Genomic DNA, 22,393 nt, shown 5'->3' with positions numbered 1-22,393 from the left:
CGGAAATGCTGCCACCCTAATGCTCCCTCTTGATTTTGATGAGATCAAGACTTAATTAAATAAAACTTTGTTTAGTAGACTCTAGGCACATTAAGTGAGTCATTTCAATGGCTGTGGTAGCTCGGCTGCTGGATGCTCCTAGCTGGCAGTCACAGACATAATTACAAAATCATGATGATGGGAATGTGCTGGGGGAAGGTCACATCCTATCGACAGTTGTACACATTTCTGACTCAGAGTTAAGAGCTTCGGCACTATTGGGAAAAGGAGAAAACAAACACGTCTGCGAATACCTTCATCCCAGGCTCCAGGTACTTCTGAGCAAGCCAACACAGCAGTCTCCCTGGGGGACATGCTACAGTTACCTATTTTCTAGAGAATAAGTAAAAATGCAGGGAAAGGAAGAGGACATTTTCTGTTCAAGTTCTCATTTAAGTGACTAATTATTTATTTTTCCCCATTCTTGAAAGACCTTGTATTTAATAAAGAAACAAACCAGCCTGGGCTGAGTAAATTCCTGCACCTGGACAGGCTAGGGCCAGCTGACGGGGAAGCAGACAGTGACCCCAGAGTACCAGGAGACAACAGGCTGCCACGAACATGGGGACAGGCTGAGAGCTGGGCTTGTTCACCTGGAAAGGGGAAAGTGGAGGGGGTTTCTACTGCTGCCTACGACTACCCAGCAAGAGGGCGGAGAGGAGCTGGAGCCAGACTTCTTGCTGGTCCTTGGAGGTGGCCTTCAGCTTCTTGCTGAAGCTTGGATGTGCACAGGGACAGGACAAGCAGTGATGGACCAAGCTGGGACAAGCAAAATTCAAATTAGATATTAGGAAAAAAACCTGTCATCATGAAGGTAGTCAAACACTGGACCCAGAGCAGCTCCATCCTTAAGGGTATTCAGCATGTGACTGGGTAAAGGTCTGAGCAGCCTGATCTAATGGACCTGCTGGAGGGTTCTAGACCAGGGACCCCTAAGGTCCCTTCCCACCCATACCCACCTTTGATCCACGTAACGCACTGCTACATACTTTCCCTTCTCCCTGTCAGTTCAGGCCAAGGGAAGCGCTGCAGTGGTGCTGTCACTGAGGATGTGCAGGGCAAGTGGTGAGCATGGGTGAGCATTCCCCCGTGTTGCTGCTCAGGAAGGGGACAGGACCATGCATACGGATGGAGGGGACATGGAATGGGGAGCTAGGCTGCCTTCCCTCAAAATATTTCCAATTGAGCAGCAAGGAGAAAACGCTCCTTCTGGCTGGCTTTGAGTCACAGGACATGTGAGGATTACTTGGCAACCCGGCAGGCACAGGCTTCCCAGACAATTATTTTCACATCCATGTCGTCTGTTTAAGTGACTCACTCAAATCTATTTAACCATTCACGGTGAGTAACATTCAGCAACAAGAAGCTGAAGTACCACAACATCATCGCCACTACAGCCAGAGTCACCCCGGCAAGTAGAGCAGCGCTAAGGAGCAAAAGATGATGTTTTGGAGAAGGGGCACCCTCCATGCATCCCACAGCCAACCCAGGATGTCTGCTCCACTCCTGCTGGCACTGAGCATAGCAGGGAAGCAAGGATGCCCCCACAGCCACCAGCACCCATTGTGGGGCTGTGTCCCCAGTCACCACTGGGAGGGGGGAGGAGGTCTTTGGTCCCAAGTCAAGCCTTATGCCACTTAGAAGCCCCCAGGCCTGCTGTGACCTGGCCTGGAGGGGAGCCAAGGCAGCACAGGGGAGGCAGGGGTGCAGGCAGAGGTGCAGGCAGCAGTGGGAGCTCTTTCTTCTCCCTCTGCCAACAGCAAACCCAGCACTGGCCCTGCAGAAGGCCCAGCCCAGGCTGGTAACACCACTCAGCTCCAGCACAGCCTCAGCTAGTTGGGAAAGAGGAAAAAACGATTCCTTCCAGCTCCCCTTCCCTGCAGCTCTCTGAGTTCCCAAAAGCATCGCCCATGGAACAGGGAAGGGGACAAACACACGGAACTGGCACCCAGAGGTGCCACATAGGATGCTCCTGAGAGTGGGGGGGACAGCTCCTGCCTGCAGCCCGATACTCAGCATTGACATTCACCATTATCAATAAAGAAGGAGGGGAAAAGCCTCCAAACTGCCCAGCCATGAGCAGGAGAGCAGCAGCAGGCAGGAACCAGACCTCCACCCTTCACAGGTGACTGCAGGTGACCCACCCGCCCACCACAGCACGCCTGAGTATTGCCGTGATGGTGACTTTGCACACGCGATACACTTCCCAGACACCAAAGCTTCCTCACTCACTTATTGTTCAGAATAATAAACCTTCACCTCTTTGCAACCTGTGATTCTTTACTGACCGCAACCAACCAACAAAATCAAGAAAAGTACAATTTCAAACTAATTCATAACTGAGTTGCCTGACAAAGCTCGGGCGAAGCATCTTTTTGGCAAATAGTTAGCTCTTTCAATAAAAAATTGAAGAAGATCTTGACCACAGTTCCACCAAGGAAATTTTAAAAAATAAACCTTCTTGCCTTAAAATTTTTCTTCTGTCTCTCACAAGTTACCATTGATGTGCCTGTTTATCCTGGCCCTTATATTTACAAGATGTATGGTATTTTTTAAAGGTAAACGTAAAAAGGAAGCACAGACCCGGCAGCTCCACGAGCTTAACAGTCTCTGGGAGCAAACCATAAGGAATCCTTCCTAGGGATCTACGGGGTTGGTTGAAACATTTTCCATAGTGTTTCATAACAAAAATTAAACCTGTTTTAAAAACCAGCAGGAGGAGATTGACTAGAAAGGCTGATCCAGCCCCAGGCTGGGGCATACTGATCAGTCAGCCTCACCTCCATGCCCAGGAAGATCATGGAGCAGATCCTCCTGGAAGACATATCAAAATGTACGGATGACAGGGAGGTGAGAGACAGCAACATGGCTTCACAAAGGGATAATTGTGCCTGGCTGGTGGTCTTCTATGATGGAGTGACTGCACCAGTGGACAGGGGAATAGCTACCTCGACTTCTGTGAAGTCTTTTATACAAGCCCCCACAGCTTTCTTACCTCTTATTTGCAGAGAGATAGATTTGAAGGACGGACTATAGATGGACAGGAAATTGGCTGGATGGCCATATCCAAATCGTTGCAATCAATGGCTCAATGGGAGATGGGGCTCCGCACTACCCCTCCTCCAACGAGCACGGCCCAGCAAAGCAAGGGCTCCCTGGTTCCTGAAGCAAACAGGCAGCTCTGCTGCCACACCATGCTCTGCCACACCTCAACAAGGCTGAAGAACCACCTCTGTTGGTGGGGACCCTGCCATCTACCAGCTGCACCGGTGTCCTCCACAGCCCCAGCCCTGCTCTGGGAGGTGTGGTGAGCAGCCAGACCCCGTCCAACCTCCCTGGGCCACTCGGGATTTTACGTCCATCAAATCCACTCCACATCTTGCCACCCAGCGAGGCCAAGTGCGAGGTCCTACACCTGGGTCAGGGCACTCCCCAGTATCAGCACAGACTGAGCGAGGGAGGGAAGGGAGGGAGGGGGGGAGGGGAGGGGAGGGAGGTAGGGGAGGGAGGGAAGGAGGGAGGGAGGGAGGGAGGGAGGGAAGAAGGGAGGGGAGGGGAGGGAGGGAGGGAGGGAGGGAGGGAGGGAGGGAGGGAGGGAGGGAGGGAGGGAGGGAGGGAGGGAGGGAGGGAGGGAGGGAGGGAGGGAGGGAGGGAGGGAGGGAGGGAGGGAGGGAGCGGCCCTGTGGAGAAGGACTTTCCAGCTGAAGTCCCATTTGCCAAAAGAGATACGGGACATCAGTGACCTCTATGTGGTCCTTCAGCTCCCAAACGCTCATGTTCCTTCTTGGAAATGGAGCTCAGAGTCTGACATTGCAACTTATTTATTCAAGTTAAGTAAAACAAGAAGAAAAAGATTAGACGCTCAGTTTGCAAGACATTGACTCAACCCCTTCCTAATTTTCTAGAGTTTTTTTTCCACGCTGACCAATGCAACCATTTGCAGCAGGTATGACAGGGCAGGGGAGAACGTAGAGGGGTAGGCAGGAGAGAGCTGCACAACCACGGCCCCGAGCAGAGCCAGGGTTGTCCCTTCTGGGCAGAAGCAACGTAAGGAGCTCCAGCTGCTTGCTGAGCTGCAGTAACAGGACATGGCAGTGCCATCCATCTGCCTTTGCCAGGAGTGAGGGCACGGGAGACATCTGGTCCCATCATAAGAGGACAGTAGCCCTGGAGTTTTAACTCCCAGCATACGAGGAGAGACAAACCCTGCTTGTCATATGGCAAGGAGAGATGCTGCCAGCATTCAGTGTCAGTGCAAAATGTCACAAGGCTTTTACACAAGAACAGAACAGAGATGATGCGTGGAAGGGTCAGAAAAGCTCTTATGGATCCCCTGGGACTAAAGGGCTTCCCCAAAACGCCTTCTCTGTACCATCTGGCTGTGTTTGGAGGTGATCCGCAACAGATTAAAACTGTAGCTTTTGACATTAAGTCACTAAAAAAGGAAGAAGGTGAGATGTTTAACTGATATTTCTACTACATAGTATTAGATAATTAAAAGCTGGTTATCAGAAATATCAGTGGAACTGCACTTATAAAGTACCTGTTTATATTAGCACTGATGGATCATGTTTCACACATCTTGGAAACCCAGTGTGCTCCTTGCAGGCTGATGGTCCGGCCAGGCAAAGGTGCTGAGCTGCAGTCACCAAGAAGCATGGAAACATCTGTCCGAGTTTGCTGGCCGCACAAGGATGCTAGGAATTTTGAACCAACAACTGGGCTTGCAACGACAGAGTGGCCACCAGCAGCCTCGCACCCAGGAGCCCAGCATGCAAAGACCTTTCACAGCCTGTGGCTGAGCCAGCCACCAGCTGAGCTACTCCCTAGGATGTTCTCATCCCACGGCTGTCCTCCTCTGACTGCTCCTGCTGCTCCAGAGCCAGAAACCCACCCTGGGAGGCAAATCTCAGGATGGAGGGAGCCGTGTTATGCATTAACTGCTTCTCCTGCAGCCATGCTTGTTGGTTGCTTACAGTCCAGCAGCACAAATGATGGGATCAAAGTTTGCTCGCAACTAAGCATTTTGGATTGGTGATGAACCTGTGCAAAAGGTAGAGGAGACAGAGACGGTAGAGTGCAGCGCCTCATTCCAGTTCCCCTTTTTTGGGAGAAAGTCTCAGGATTTCATTTTTTTTCCAATTACTCACAATAAAGCAACAGTTTGCATATGGTGATGAAGAGCTAGGGGTGAAGGGTGGCCATGCAAATGCTGTAACGCCATCTGGACATTCATGTGAGATCAAATCCAGCTTGTGTAACAACACAGCTCCCAAGATCTGCTGCCCGTCCTTCCTGCAGCAGGCTCATGGAGCTGCCTGCCATCAAACCATGGAAGGAATGGTTTGTATTCAGCAGCAAACCTAGTGGGACCCACAGCTTGCCTCCAGCATCTCCAGCCCATCATGTCCTGTGCCAGTGCTCCAGCTTACAGCCCCATCAGAGCTGCTGTTTGGAAAGCAGGAGGCTGCTGAGCTGGCAGGAAAAGCAAGTATCAATAGCTCAAAGCAGGGGGAGTTAGGAGATCTTTTAACTAATTTTTAAGCAATAATTACATACCTTGAGTTACAATGCAAGCTGAAGAGCATAGTTCTGTTCGCACAGCAACGAGGTCCTGCTATAACGTGGCTCAAAGCAGGTAATGGGCCTGACAAAAGCACAGCAGCTTTTCACAGGATCGATCTGGTGGGTGCTGTGCGGGCAAGGGCAGGTGCCGGCAGCCAGCGTCCCTGGGGACTCATCCTGGCCCACAACAGAGCTGCCTCCATGGGGGGCATCCACATCCAATTAAGACAGCAAAATGATTGTGAACATACAGCTTTGGATGGCTGTTCCACCAACTACAAACGTGCCAATCCGGCAAGCCCGAGTTTGTCAGAGATCTCTGGCCCTGGCTGTTTTACAGCATTGCCTACAAGGTTTCAGGTTACCCAGTACCCACCTCTCCAGGAGCAGTTAGCTGCTGACAAGCAAATTGCTCCTTCCCCTTCCATGGCCTACTCCCGCCTTCTTCCCAGCACCCTGTCCTCCCTGTGGTTCTCTGAGCTTCTCCACCCACCCCATTTGCTCCAGGGTGGCACAAAACGCCATAACGAGCTGTGCTGCGTGAGCACCCCGTCCCTTTGCCTCCTGCTCCCATCTCACTTGGCGCCACACACAACGCCCAGGGAGCTCCAAGATGGGTGCAGGGTACAGCAGGATGGCAGTGCTGGGGCTCACAGGGAGCAAACCTAGCCCAGCCCTTCCACAGACACTCAGAGGTGCCAAGCTGCTCAGATCTATCTTTACAATGAACCGCATAAAATATCTTACCCTCCTTTAATTCTCTTGATCAAATTTCACTTCAAATATTCCATTATTTTGCCCAGAAGCAAGGTTGGGTTAATCAGTCAGTAATTACCCAGCTCATTCCCTCTCTCTTTCTTTAAAAAAATCAATGCTGTGCTACCTCCCGAGCTCCTGATGCCCATCAGGTATGCAGAGACTTATTGGAAATCAACACTAATGGCAGAGGTGCCGTCTTACTCAGCTCTTGGAAAATGTCCCGGTATCAACCTTCAGGTAGACTGGATTCAGCAGTGTCTATTTTTGGTACTGACTGTTTAGCAACAACCTGAATTACTGTTGGAATGTAAGGATTAAATCACCATAAGATATATCACATATTTTCTAAAACACTCAAAAAAAGCATTTCCCATATATTTCTATCCTTTCTGCATTATTCTCCCATTTTCCTTTATTAATGCACCAAAACAGCTGAGAGGTTTCTTTAAGCACATCACAAAAAATCAGGACCATCCTTTGGGATACTGCTTGCTGGGTTTTCTGGCTCCCTGCAACTCCCAGCTCCAGTTTCAGTGCCACTGGGAGAGGGTGGGAAAAATGGAGCTGAATGTAAATCAATGGCAAGTAAAATACCAAAAGCAGCAGTTACAGAAAAGTGGTAAGAAACACAAAAAGATGCAGTGAGAATATAGTGCTTTAAATTCATTCTGTGTGCATATGATATAAAGGAGTAAGTCACAATCATCTGCACCAAAGCTTCTCATTTTTCATCTTGTTCTCAGTTCCCCTTTCTCTGCTGAGACAAAAGGGGATCAAGGCTCTTTGGCAGGAATATGGCACGTTTGCTTGACGGGAAGATTTGCTTCTCACTTCTACCAATCTCAAGGCCATTATGCTAATGCCCAGCCAGCCCCACACCAAGACCTGAATACAAGCAGTGCTGCTGCACATGGAGTCCCTCCCCCCAGGCTGTGGCAAGGATATTTCACACTCCAGTGATACAAGTCTTTCTTCTAGGTCTGATTAACACAAACTAGGCTGAATTTGGGATCACAAACCAACAATTGCAATTCTCTGGTTTATTAATTCGTCTTGTAACAGAGATGTCTGGGGCAATAAAATAATTCCTTTTTCACGATCATAGGACCATGGGCTCACAGAGTGGTTTGGGTTGGAAGGGACCTTCTAAGGTGGTCCAGCCCAACCCCCCTGCCATGGGCAGGGACATCCTCCACTAGATCATGTTGCTCAAAGCCCCGTCCAACCTGACCTTGAACACTGCCAGGGATGGGGCATCCACAGCTTCTCTGGGCAGCCTGTGCCAGTGTCTCACCACCCTCAAGATACAACATTTCTTCCCTATGTCCAACCTAAATCTCTTTGCTAGGCCAACCAGAAGGGATGGTTCTAGCATGGGCTGCTGAGCCCCCATGGCTGCCTGCTCTGCCAAGCCCCTGCTGAAGACCCTCCCCGACCTCAGGAACTGGCTTCATTCACTGAAGCTAGGGTCACCCAGACCCCCAGGGCTATGTTTGGTGCAAGAAGGTGACCGCAGTGGCAAGGTAAGATTTGGTCCATTTATCTTCTTCTGCACCCACATCTCCAAACATAAAAGCAAGCCAGCTCTGTGCCTTCATGTAAGACACATGTGCTGCAGCTTAGCCCTCTTCCATGATCCTCACCACAAGGCTGCCTCACTGCTGAGCTCTGTTGTTTGTTAATTTACGGAAATCAGAAAGAAATTGCTCCTCATCATGAACTTCCCCCCGATCCAGCCCAGGAGTGTGGGAACACACCTCCCACTGGCTGGAGAGCTCCCTCCCACACAGGGCAAGCACATTGACAGCCTCTGACTGGTCCTCTCTTCCACCACCGCCCAGCTCTCCCCAACAGCTACCCATCGACTGGCCCCTGCGTCCCTCGAGGCGCTGCTGCTTGCGAGCTCTTCCCGGCCTCCCCCCACTCCTGATGCCCACAGGCAGAGCCGGAGCTGCATGCGTGGCAGGCAGTGCTGACGTGCTCCCCAGCACACTCACTCCAACCTCCCACTGCTCCCCAGCTCCCCAGCGTGGTGTCAGCCGCCAGTGTCACCGGCCTGTCACCAGCCACCTTTTCCACAGCGCTCATTAATTAATTGGAGGGGAAATCTCGCCTCTGATGGAGGAGGGAACAGGGAATCCCAAAAGCAAGGGGACCACCAAGACCAGCAAACCTTCCTTGCTCCCTGCTTCACCAAACTTCCAGCACTGTCTTTGCTCCATACCCGTCAGAGAAGGATAGGTTAACTCTGCCTGCTTGAGATAAAAATGGAGAAACTGGGAATAGCATTAGCAAGGGAAGAAAACCAACTTGTCTTTAACAAGAAAGATGAAACAAGACAGCTTGAATGAACAGAAAATAACAGACACCTTAAAATTACTGCAAAACAATGCAAGGATGTGTTAGGGCCATACAGAAAGGAAGGGGTAAATAGGATGGATGCAGGTCTGGGATTGCACAGACCAACTGCCAAGTAGTCATTCGCCCTCCTCAGCTCTTGCATAGGAAATATTTATGTGTACTGTCTCAGGGTGGCCCCCACACTTCCTTCTCAGCACCAACTCACTCGTTCCCTCCTGGGCCCACATCTCTGTAGCCTCCTCCCAAGCCCTCCAGCTATGTTGGACTCATCTTGCTCCCACTGTCTGTCTTGCTTAATTACAGCTTCCCCAGCCAGCTCCCTCTCCGCTCTGGATTTCACCATCCCCTGCCACTTCACTCTCCAGGTGTCTTCACCAGGATTTGCCTTCCCCATTCGCAGTGCTGCTCACTCCTAGCTAATTACCTAGCACTACAGCAGGCTCTGCCCTGCCAGCCTTCATGCTTTGCCCCAAGCATCTGCTGATGGCAGCTGGCTGGCCAACAACTGCTACCTGTCTAACCATTTGCATACTTAAAAAGTCTCTTTAAAATGTAATTACTGTGCAAGCAAAGCTGTCTGCAGGCACCCACAGCCCCTGCTGCATCTCCCCACTGCCATGCAGCTGGGCAACCCCACACATCTGGCAGAAGATTCTCATGCAAGAGCACTGCCCAAGGCTCACCCTTCCCAGGACTTCAGCAATCCTGACACGGCCATGAGAGCCCTTCTCCTCCCCAGCTTGCCCAGGAAGGGATGTCCCTCTCCCTACAGGATAGTATTTCTACCTTTTAGACAACAGGTTTTGTACTTCTTGGGGAGAATCCTTGGGGAAATCTCATACCGGTGTGTCTCTGGGCATCCTGGGTCACAAGACATGGCTGTGTCCCCCACCCTGTACACTAGAGTCATGGTGCATCCTGGTTTGTCCTCACCAAACCCTAACAGAGAGAGGCTTTTCCCCATCAACTGCCTTCTTCCAGGTTATCCTGCCCCACATTTCTGGCCCTTTGATCCAAACCCACAACACTCACGCTGCAGGCATGGGGCTGCTCCATCCACAGAACACATGGCCATCGTCCACACTTCACATCGAGACGTGCATGCAGTTCTGCAGTGGCTCTCACAGGGACAGCAGTGTTTTCCCCCAAGATTGTAAATCCCAACTCTAACTCTCAATGAATGACAGCCTTAATACACACAGGTGATGCTCAGGAAAGACAGGAGAAACCTCCAGCTGCTGCAAATGTGAAAGCACACATCTAACACAGCTCAGAGGCAAAATTATGTTCAGGATAGGTGAAGGTTTTAATCAAAGCAAAATGTGCAAGGAAGGAAAAGCAGCAAGGAGAGTGTATCTGTGGTTTTCCTCCAGTATGTAGCAACCAGGGGCTAGGCAGGGGTGTACAGGTATATCACACCCATCCAGACACAAGGAAGAGATGATTAAAGATTTGGTGTCAGACTGGGGAAAAATGATGAGTGAGTCCCATGCAGGGGTCACTCCTGGGTCGAGTTCAATTCAGTATTTTCATTAAGAGCTTGCAGGCTGGAGGAAAATCTACTCAACGGCTTGCAGAGGTGGCACAGAAATGCTGTGCTTGCTTCATCTATCTGATTTAAAGACACACTTGATTAATGACAAAACCAGGCTAAAAATCAGTTACAGAGATACTGAAAAATGACAAATCTCAGCTGGTTCCCATGGAAAGCAATAATCTAACGGCCAATACAACTCCAGGACCTTGCATTCTCTCGTACACTGGGAGGAGGTTACATGAGAGCCACCTAGGAATACGGCAATTGATGGCAGGACAATACGTGCGGGGATCGAAGGTGTTTTTCCCTTGGGAAAGGGCAAATCTGAGCAGGACTGATATACAACTGCCTCCCCGAGCTCAATGCAGCACCATGCTGAGGATGGGTATAATGCAGACAGAAGGGGGCTGTGATCCCACCTCCAAGCACAACATTGACCCTGTGTCCCAACAGTGCTTCCACATTTCCCAGACAAGGATGTACCAGGAGAAAATCAAGCACAACAGAGGCTAGAAAACAGGGTTTCACCCAAGGGAGGTCTGGAGATGCTGTCTGATCATCATTGCTTGTGGGTGCTGGCCCATGGAAAAGCTGTCCACACACAGAGCAGTCTGAACACCACCTAATCTCAGCAAAAGATCTCGTTAATCCAGTTTCTGGAAGTAGTTGGTGTCCACTAATGCTTGGCTTGCCTGCTTCTTGCAGTCTGTGAACAGTTAATCCCCTGTTTAGCCCCCTCCTTCTGGGGTCAAGGGGTGATCAGGATTTCCCACACCAGCCCCAGCTGGGCCACAGGACTGCCAGCCTGGTGCTGGGACAGGGACTGTGCTCAAATGCTGTGTTGCAGAAGATATGACACCTGTGTGCAATGTTCAGGGTTCTTGTTTCCATCTCAGTAACTAATAATGGTCTCCAAACTTCTTCTGAAGACCAGACAGTGGCCATCACTGGACAGGGTCCACTTGATAATGATGATCTGTGTTTTCAAGAAGTCTTCTCTGATCCAAAGCTCACATGCTCTGGACCAAACTAAGCATCAAATATGCACTTGGGTTGTCAGGAGCCTCCACCAACCGGGGCCCCATCTCTTTCATGGATGACACATCACCCGACCAACTCCTTTGGCATGAGACAATTTCAGTCTTTCCTGCTTTTGACCTACCACAGTCTCCAGAGGTGGAGCAGAGGTCCACGCCAACGTCAACGAGCCTGTGGTTCTGTAAGGAAAGGGTCTTTTACTGTGAGGGTGACCAATCACAGGTCACCCAGAGACACTGTGGAGTCTCCATCCTTGGAGCTATTCAAATACCATCTGGACATCGTCCTGGGCAACCTGCTCTAGGTGACCCAGGTTGAGCAGGGATGTTGGACCAGGTGACCTCCAGAGGTCCCTTCCCACTTCAACCAATCCATGATTCTGTGAAAATAAGGAGCTGCAGTGCCCTGTGATGTTTCAGACCAGACAAGAGAAGCTGTTGTGCTGTATGTTTCACAAAATTTGTGAAAAGCAGCTGTGTCACAGTTGACACAGCTGCAGAACATCAGCTGCCCCCACGCAGCACCACTGATGCTGCACCCTGGGACAACCTGCACCTTGATGGACACAGGCAAGTGGAACTTCCTCATATGGAGGCTATCTGAAGCAGATGGGAGGAGAGCCAGTAAAGCAAGGAGATGGCATTAATAGTAGAAATCGTTCATGAACAAAGGAAAATGCCTTACAGAAGGAGATTCTAGAGCCCAAGAGAAGGCTGTCTTCATTACAATCTGCTGTCGCCTTACAAGGAGGAAATGTTGAAAACCAAAGAGCTGGTTAGTCTTCACCATGCCCTTATACCAAGAGCTTGACCTTCTGGACCACCTCCTTTCTCAAATTCAAGTTACCAAGTTCAGTCAAGGGAGAACCAGGATGAACACCATGGCTCAAGGCATACAGGCACCCAGGCAGCACCACAGTCCTGCCCAACCCTGCACCATTTGGTTAGAAAGCCCAGATAAACCCCCCATCCAAGGCTGACTAAACCAAATGGCTGCCTTTTCCTCTGCATGTCATATCTGGCCATGTCCTGCAACACACAATGCTCTTCATCTCCTTCCCTGGACAGCCCGCACACCACAGGAATAAGGAATAACCAGGAATATACAGCAGCATCACACTCAACAAGGATATGACATCCAACAGCTGGAGCAGTGCTGGGCACCCCACAGTGCCCTGTGCCCTGAAGGGATGAACCTCTATTATGTTTTTTGACAAAAAGTTCCAGCAGTTTCACTCAGAAAACAGCATCCAGAGCAGTAACAGTTAAGGTTGGTACTGCCTTTCAGTATCAATTACACACACAAACACTGGCAATGAGAGCAGTTCCCCTTCTGGCACACCCAGTATCTCATCTGGGACAAGCCCATTTCCTCTTATCATTAATTATTACACATTACGAGCCTGCCAAGTTTTAATAGCTAATTCCAAAGCTCTTTCTAGTTGTTTCAGCATCTCTCTCTGCCAAGGCAAGGTGGGACCTTCTGCCCCTACACTGCAGAAGATGCCAAGGAGCAGATGAAGCCCCAGACCCCTAGATGGATGCTCCTGCACCCCAACAGCACGGAGAGACAGGGGCCAGGACCCTTCCCCTCCGCCAGTGCCTTCCCAAACAGACACAAGCGTAAGGCTAGGTGGCACAGGCAGGGAGGACACGGCTCACAGCAGTGGCCCTTCCTCTGCCAGCAAGGGTGGTCAGTTTTGCAGCAGCTTTTATCTAGTGCTTTCCCTGGTGCTTACTCCAAGCTACAGTCTAACGATGCTTTAACAAGCCCCCAGCAGGGGTGACAGTGGAGGGCATGCGCCCTGACTGCACACACAGCAGTGGTTTGTCAACACCGTGACCAGGCTTCGCCTGCTCACTCTTGACATTTCAATAGCTTCTGCAGGAGCTGTTTTTGTCTACCTGCTGTACGGTCTCTGCCAAGGGCAGGGCTCCTGCATGGGCAGTGAGAGGAAGGGGGAGCAAGGGGAGGTGCGGGAGCCAAAGCCCCTCAATGGGGGCTCATGAGGATGCTCATGGCAGCAGCCTGCGGCACAGATGAGCACTGCTAGCAGACTCGTCCCATGGCCCACCTGCATCGCATCCCTGGCCACACAGGCTGCTCGAGATGAGGGCAGATTCGCTTCCAGTCTGCCCCAGGCTGGGGGTTTGGCAATCCCCATAGGGCTGTCCTGAAGGAGTCCATGGAATCACCCCGCCAACCCCCTTCCTCCTGCCCCCAGAAGCAGGAGCACCCTGCATGTCCCAGCGCAGGCAGGCACAGATTGAGTCTGTGCTGGAGCAGGAGCAGCTCAGCAGAAAGCCAAAGAGCCTGCACAGCATTTACCTTTGGAGGATCAGGTCAGAAAGCACATCTCACTACCAGGAACTGAGCCTGGGGGCAACAGCTCAGCATGGGCAGCCAGCACCCAGCTGGTGCACTCCACCCCTTCTGGGCATGTTTTTGCTTGTATGCAAAGTGGAATAGATTTTGCATTTGCATTCATTCAGTGATGTTAATTATAACTCCGAAGCACACATAACAAAGGAGAGGTTTCCACGCCCCAGGACCCACCAAGCCAGAATTGCTGCCTAAAACTCCAGGCCATGTTGTAGACAAAATTGGACAGTTCAGAAGTTAGTGCCTTCATGTAACTTTATTTGGACTCTACTGAATTTAAAGTTTGGAAATAGGAAGAGGTTACTGCCTGAATACCAACCCTGACAGAGAAGCATCACGGCCCTCTTGCTAGAGTAAAGCAGGCTCGTGCTTTAGCACCACCGCTACCTATTGCCAGGGACACCGAAGCAACCATCCACAGGAAGACACCACAGCGGGCTCACAAAAGCCTGATTCCACCATGAGAATCTGGATTTTTCACATAACAAATCATTTCAATGGCAAAAATATTGATTTATTTCCATTCCTTCTGTTACTTAGAAGCATAGAATCATTAAGGTTGGAAAAGACATCTAGGATCATCAAGTCCAACCACCAGCCCAACACTACCATGTCTCCTAAACCATGCCCTCAAGTGCCACGTCTACACATTTTTTGAACACCTCCAGGAACGATGACTCCCCCACCTCTCTGGGCAGCCTGTTCCAATGCCTGACCCTGATTGTACAGGGGCCCCATCCCTGCCCGGCTCCTGCTGGCCACCCCAGTGCTGACACAAGCCCGGGGGCTGGTGGCCTCCTTGGCCACCCGGGCACTGCTGGCTCATGCCCAGCCGGCTGTCAGCCAGCACCCCCAGGGCCTTCTCCGCCGGGCACTTCCCAGCCCCTCTGCCCCGGGCCTGGGGCGCTGCCTGGGGTCGGTGTGACCCAAGGGCAGGACCCGGCACTTGGCCATGTTAAACTTCATACAATTGGCTCAGGCCCATCGATGCAGCCTGTCCGGGTCCCTCTGCAGAGCCTTCCTGCCCTTGAGCAGATCAACACTCCTGCCCAGCTTGGTGTCATCTGCAAACTCACTGAGGGTGCATTCAATCCCCTCATCCCGATCAGTGATATTAAACAAGATATTAAACAAGACTGGCCCCAACACTGAGCCCTCGGGAACCCTGCTCGTGAGCAGCTGCCGACTCAATTTAGCTCCATTCGCCACAACTCTCTGGGCTTGGCCGTCCAGCCAGTTTTTTGCCCAGCGAAGAGCACACCTCTCCAAGCCATGAGCTGCCAGCTTCTCTAGGAGGATGCTGTGGGAGACAGTGTCAAAGGCTTTACTAAAGACAATGTAGACAACATCTACAGCCTTTCCTTCATCCACTAGGTGGGTCACCCTGTCATAGAAGGAGACCGGGTTGGTCAGGCAGGACCTGCCTTTCATGAACCCATGCTGACTGGGCCTGATCCCCTGGTTGTCCTGCACTTGCCTTATCAGCTCACTCGAGATAAACCGCTCCATAACCTTCCCCGGTACCAAGGTCAGGCTGACAGGCCTGTAGTTCCCCAGATCCTCCTTCTGGCCCTTCTTGTAGATGGGTGTCACATCAGCATGCCTGCAGTTGTCCGGGACCTCCCCTGTTAACCAGGGCTGCTGATAAATGATGGAGAGTGGTTTGGCCAGCTCCTCTGCCAGCTCCCTCAGTGCTCTCGGGTGGATTCCATCCAGCCCCAGAGACTTGTGAGTGTCCAGGTGTAGCAGCACGTCATAAACTGCTTCCTCCTGGATTATGGGGAGTTTATTCCGTTCCTTGTCCCTGCCTTCAGGCTCAGGGGGCTGAATACCCTGGAGATAACTGGTCAGACTGAGGAAAAGAAGGCATTTAGTACCTCAGCCTTTTCCTCATCCTCAGCGGCAATGTTCCCCTCCGCGTTCAATAGAGGATGGAGATTCTCTTCTTATTGTTAATATATTTGTAAAAACATTTTTTGTTATCCCTTACAGCAGTGGCCAGGTTGAGTTCTAGCTGGGCTTTTGCTTGCCTGATTTTCTCTCTGCAAGACCTAATGAGGTCTCTGTACTCTTCTTGTGTTACCCGCCCCTTCTTCCAAAAGTGGTAGACTCTCCTTTTTTTCCTGAGCACTAGCAGAAGCTCCCTGTTCAGCCAGGCCGGTTGTCTTCCCTGCTGGTTCATCTTGTGGCACTTGGGGACAGCCTGCTCCTGCACCTGCAAGACTTCCTTCTTGAAGAAAGCCCAGCTTTCCTGGACTCCTTTGCCCTTCAGGACTTCCTCCCAAGGGACTCTCCCAACCAGTGCCCTGAACAGGCTGAAGTTTGCCCTCCAGAAGGCCATGGTAGTGGTTCTGCTGACCCTCCTTCCTACTTCACCAAGGATTGAGAACTCAATCATATCATGGTCACTAAGCCCAAGATGGCCTCCACCACACCTCCCACCAGTCCTTCTCTTTTGTGAACAGCAGGTCAAGCGAGGCACCTTCCCTGGTAGGCTCACTTAACAGCTGCATCAGGAAGTTATCTTCCACACACTCCAGGAACCTCCTAGACTGTTTCCTCCCCGCTGTGTTTTATTTCCAGCAGACATCTGGTAAATTGAAGTGCCCCACTAGAACAAGGGCAATTGATGATTGTAATACATCCTCCAGCTGCTTGTAGAACACTTCATCTACCTCTTCATCCTGGTTGGGTGGTCTACAACAGACTCCCAGCAGGATATCTGCCTTGCTGGCCTTCCCCCTCATCGTTACCCATAAGCACTAGACCTTATAACCAAAATTGCTAAGCTCTATGCAATCAAAGCACTCCCTACCATATAGAGCCACCCACCACCTCTCCTTCCTTGCCTATTCCTTCTGAAGAGCTTATAGCCGTCTATTGCAGCACTCCAGTTGTAAGAGTCATCCCACCACGTCTCTGTGCAGGCAGCTAAGTCACAGCTATCCCGCTGCACAATGGCTTCCAGCTCCTCCTGTTTGTTGCCCATGTTGTGTGCATCGGTGTAGGTGCACTTGAGCTGGGCTATCGGTTTCACCCCCAACCCTGGCACGACACCTCTAGGCTTCTCTCTGGTGGGCCTGCCCCTTACCCCTTCAAACCTAGTTTAAAGCCCTCTTGATGAGCCCCGCCAACTCACGTGCAAGAATCCTTTTCCCCCTTTGAGATAGCTGAACTCCATCTGCCACCAGCAGGCCTGGTGCCACGTAAACCTCCCCATGATCAAAAAAAACCAAAATTCCACTGATGGCACCAGCCTCTGCGCCACATGTTAACCAGATGAGTTCTCCTCTGCCTTTCAGTATTATTCTTCCCTGCCACTGACGGGACTGAGGAAAACACTACCTGTGCTCCCATCCTTCGACCAGTCACCCCAGTGCCCTGAAGCCCCTTTTGATTGCACTTGGGCTTCTCTCCACAATGCCATCGCTGCCCACCTGCACAGCCAAGAGCGGGTAGTAATCAGAGGGCCGTACCAGACCAGGGATTTTCCTTGTAACATCTCTGACCTGAGCGCCAGGGAGGCAGCAGACTTCCCAGTGGGATGGGTCTGGTCAGCACACTGGACCCTCTGTCCCCCTCAGAAGGGAATTGCCTACAACAATTACTCTCCTTTTCGTCTTAACAGGGGCGGTCATGATGCGTGGGGCTGACCAACCCTCCCGAGGCAACCCCCTGGATGGACCTTCGCCTACATCCTCATTTGCCTGGCCTTCAAGTTCCAGAGTGCTACATCTGTTCTGTAAGGGCAGCTGGGAAGGTGAGGGAGGCCGGGAGGGGATTCGCCTGCCACCCCAAGCAGGGACCTGCCTCCATTACCCCCTGTCTCTTATGTTTCCTCCTTCTGCTTGGTGGCAATTAAGAGCAAAAATCACATACCCTTCCACAGCTAAATCTTGAGAGCAGCTCCAGTTGATATGGCTCTACTGCAGAAGTCAAACTGCTATGCAGGATCTTCTTAAAACTCAGAGGAAAATAAGGTGGGTGATCTGCTTACGTTCTTCAAATCACTTTCCCACCAGGCTCCTTTCCTGTAGCACCATAAGCTATTAAAAGCCCTTGCAGTACTCTCAATGCACAGAATTATCTTCCAGATTGGGAGCTCCAGATTCCTTTTGGTCATGACGAGATATATAATCCGCACATGGTGCCATTACCCACTCTAAGCACCATCTCTGCAAGAACCCAGATGGAAGACAAGAATAAGGCCCTTCTTATAGCTGTTGCATTTTTAAGAGACATTAACATGCCTTGCATAAAAGTGTCCTAATTTCTGACTTGGGCTGAACATGCATGAGTCACTCGGCTGCATTCTTCTAAAAGCCTACACCTGTACAGAAAAATTCCAACTTCTCTCTCACATACCCAACCTGCTTGGTAAAAAGGGCATTATAAAGGCACAGGCATGTTTTCTCTTCATGATTCAAAACCTTTAAGCTCTCAATGGAGAAAATGTTACTACACGCATCATTTCCAAATGCTTTGCAAAGAGCACTGCTCAGCTTAGGACACTGCACACATAGTGTCATCTTCTACCATCACCACAGGCTGATGCTTTTACAGATGACCCTGTGCTCAGGAGAGCCTTGGCCCCAAAAACCCAGGAATCAGCATGAGGTTTGAATTGTCTTTCATCAAAAAACAGTAGGTGAGGTGACAAGAAGCAACACAGAGACTCCAGTGCTCCTTCCAAGCTGACGTACAACAGGGAAACATTCCCTACCACACAATGACAGGGCTTTACTGCCTGCATTTGGAGAGCAGATTTAGTGTCTGGCTCTCTCTGCTGCTACTCCTATAGAAAGAGGCTGCCTTTCAAGTCTCGACATTTTCACCTCTTCTCAAAACCTTCTCACTATGGTAAAAAAGAACAAGAAAGGAAAGGACCAGTGGAGGTCACATGGGCTACGGTTTCTCACCAGCAGTTTTGGCCAACTAAGAGAACTTTGTAAGCTCAGCCTTGTTTCTTCAGTGGAAAAGCTTTGGAGAGAAGACCCGGCTAACTGGGACCAGTGGCACCCTGCAGCCAAGAAGAGCAAGGTTGTTCCAACAAGCCAAAGGCAAAGGGAGCATGGAAAAAAATCTTCCAGCGAGTATGTCCCTGGTCTGCTTCTGACCCAGAAACTTTCTAGGAAGAAACTTGTGGTTTTCTATCCACTGATTAATTGAAGTAACCACAGAAACAAACTGCACTGTCTTCCTATCTTTGCTTCTTTGCTCTAGATAAATGCTAATGCACACTGAGCTACCCCAACTGCTCTCCGGGCTCCAGAGACTCCTCAAGGGGTCAGTGCCTTCTTGAATCCAGGTGTTCTTTATCTTTTTAGGATTACATCTTTTAAGGCGGCACTTAATTTAAGAGATTAAAGACCAATAATTGTTTGAAGTGGAAATTAAGACCTGAAGATAAAAACAGTGAACTTGAAACCCTTCAACACAACCTGTCCAGTTGTAACAGCCCAACTGTTTATTACAATTTTTGAAATATTAATGCAACGCTAAACCTTTTCATATTGCAGTAAAAAGCCAAGCGATACTCAAAGCATAAGCCACAGGCATGGAACAAGTGATGGTTTCACGTTACGGCACTGGAAAAAGGCTAGAACTGACACAGGCTCAAGTCTGCACATGGGCACATCAGGATTTCATTATTTTCCACCACAGCTTTCCTCAGGAGCTGTTCCCTTCATGGCTGTGGTTAGAGGGACAGAGGAAGAAGTTTCTACACTTGCACCCACCTCTTTTGTCCAGACCTGAGAGGCTTCCAGCAGGCTCAGATGGGGACCAAGGAGGTGACAGCTATGAGAACGCCCACAAAGAAGCCTTTGGGTTGTAGGAAATGGCACAAGTGCCCTTGCACACACATACACAGACTCAACAGCTGCTTTGGAGATAATTTCCATCAAAACAGTCTAAAACAACATCACAGGCATTTAAATGAACGTCTCTGATGTGACCCCATCTCAGATGGGGTCAGTAAATGGGTAGGGTACCCACAGGGGTAGATCCTCCACATGGGGACAGTGGCACATTTTGCCAAGCATGTCAACAACCCCCCAGAACTCTGCCGTGTGGATTCCACCTTGGGACAACCTTCTAGCTCTCTCACTCACCAGCTTGCTGGGTGGCGGGGAGGAGAGACAGTACAACAGCCAGGTCCAGGCAGCAACTGCTACAGGAAATCATCAGGTCACTGCATCTCCTGATGGCTTCCAGCTCTGACTGGGGCACACGGAGAAAAGAGAAAGGCTCTAAGGACAACTGGGCTACATGTGCACCTGCCCAAAATAGGGAACACCCATGTGTTGCCTCAGGGACAGAACACCAGTGCTTTTCTCTAAGGCAGAGAGTGAATGTGGTACAGAGATCCGTCACTATAAAGAAAAAGTGGAACAATGCTAGTTAATGGATAACTGGAATTCTCACTCGTCCTGTGCTCCTCCTTGCAGCTTTCACTTTGTCCAGGATAAGAGATTTCACTTTTTCCTGGATAAAAGGTTTCGCCTTGTTCTGGATAAGAGTCTTCTCACTCTTATTCACATAACATGGCTGGACTCGGTACCCAGGATACTGGGCGACCCCCCTCAGCCAACACTAACAGGAGCACAAGAGAGCTCAAAACACAAGAGCAGAGATGCTTGCTCCAGGTGAAGCCCTTTCCAACACAAGGTGCAAAGTCTCAGCACCATTTCACATCTCATCTCTGTGCTGCACAACTTCACCTCTTGCTGATGACCAAGTTGTACAACCATCAGCGCCACAGACATCTTGCTCCCATTTCCATAGCTTGCCTCCAGGCACTGCCACCAGCGTGGGGACACCAGGGAGGTCTTCATCTCCTCTGTTACTCAGTGGCACGCTTGTAAATGGGACAGAAGCTGTACTTCCCTTCCCATGTAGAGTTATTTTAGATTTACAGGTCAAAATGCTACTACCTAAGTGGCACTACCAGCTGTGACAACCTCTGGCAGTTATCTGAGCAACGAATGATGGCTCACTCTTCATATTAAAAGTGCACAATGAAGTGCTTCGCAGAGGGCCGGAGGCTGGTGATAAATAATACCTGCACAAGATGGTCTTCAGCTGTGCGCACATCAGTATTTACAGATCAGAAGCCAAGTTCTGACCTGTTGAATTCTATACCAGTTGATTATTTACCCAAAGCTAATTAACCACCCATTAACTCTTTGTGAGCTCTTCTACCAGTAGGGTACACTCATTAAGCGACTCAATAAATGCTTCTAACACCTACAGCTTCATATGACGAGGAAGAAAAATTTTTCATGGGAGAGGCCCAGGCCAGAGACCAGAGGAGGCCACATCCCAGCTGCATTTTACCTTCTTTCTGTGATAATTATTTGGCCTTGCCTGATTCTCCATTATCTGCCACGTGGTGCTCACAACAGACTGCTTCTCCAGACAGCACCTTTTTTTTACTTGCAACCAAAGCAGCTCTTTTATTTGCATTTTTGCTAATAATCTGATAACTCAATTAGGAAAATACAGTTCTGCTCCACCTCTGTGGGGCCTGGAAACTCATTAACCTTGCTAGGAGACTGCTTAAACCTATTAAGCAGGCTCTGCTGGCATTAAAAGCAAGCTCAAGATTTATCCTGCCTGCCTTCAGAAAATATTTCTTTCCAGCAATCCACAGAAACTGAGGCAGGATAGGTGGGCAGGTCTCCAGGGCCACAGGAGGAGAAATGCCACCATGAAGGAAGCACCAAGGCCAGGTACAAGCCATCATCTCCTCAGAGAGCCTTCAAACTTAGCGCTGCCCGACCGCAGCCTCCACAGCCATCCTGCCTGAATCAGCAATAGTTTTTCCCACTTCCCCAACCAAATGCAAACCAAAGGCTTCCCAAACCCCAAAGGTCTCAGGTTTAGGGTGCTCCTGCTGCGACCGTAGCTCATCACCACTTCGCTTCCCATGTGAAGTATCTGCATCAGCATCTGCCAGCAATGCACAGGTTCCCCTCTTCTATTTGTCTCCATTGGTACTCGCAGTTTCTTTTGTCAGAGGAGTTTTCTTTTTTGCTTAATGTGAGGCTATAACTCAGGAGATTTCCTGGATGGTAGAAATGACGTGAAAAGTCCCCCAGTAACACTGCACCAAGATCCTCCATCCTCCAGCCCCTTTGATGCTCACATTCTGCCACCTTTGCTGCATGTGAGCCCAGACACCCTTGCACCCTGCTTCCACACCCAGGGTCTTTCACACACACCATTAACCTCAATCCACTTATTAAACTGGGACCTCCGACTGGGATTTTTAAGGGTATTTGGTGTCTTACATGTGGCTGACAAGTCCCTGATTTGAGGTCCTTGCCTGCCTGCACTGTGGTGTGACACAGTTGCCACATAGGGCTCAGTCTTGGTCCCCCCAGTAATGCCACCTGCCTGTCCAGAGCCCAAAACTTTCATTTCAGGGTCCCCTGAGCAGTGGGAGGCAGGAGCTGGTCATCTGTCCATCTCCAGCTCCACAAGCTCAGTGCTGGGGGAACCCATAGCCCAATCTCCTAACACTAGGATCATAAGAAATAGAGCCAAAAGAGACAGGGATGTCACCTGGCCCTCACCTCTCTGCCACAGCAGTCCCATCACATGCCCGGTGGTTCTGCAGCTGCTTGAAGAGACACCTCCAAGCAAGCCTCCAGCCAAACCCTACGCAGGATGACACCCAGGACACACACACAGCTTTTCTCACATGGG

The 22,393-nt window shown here is 50.3% G+C and overlaps 1 protein-coding gene across 3 annotated transcripts in view; it reads right to left on the bottom strand.

Moving 5' to 3' along the window:
- Positions 1–22,393, bottom strand: part of STX1A (syntaxin 1A) — a 101,149-nt gene that overhangs the window by 39,594 nt on the left and 39,162 nt on the right. The window lies entirely within an intron of this gene.

The sequence above is a fragment of the Phalacrocorax carbo genome, chromosome 17, assembly GCF_963921805.1.
Source record: "Phalacrocorax carbo chromosome 17, bPhaCar2.1, whole genome shotgun sequence".
In the NCBI taxonomy this organism is placed as follows: domain Eukaryota; kingdom Metazoa; phylum Chordata; class Aves; order Suliformes; family Phalacrocoracidae; genus Phalacrocorax; species Phalacrocorax carbo.
The sequence above is the reverse complement of the archived record's forward strand: the minus strand, read 5'-3'. Positions and strand labels throughout refer to the sequence as shown.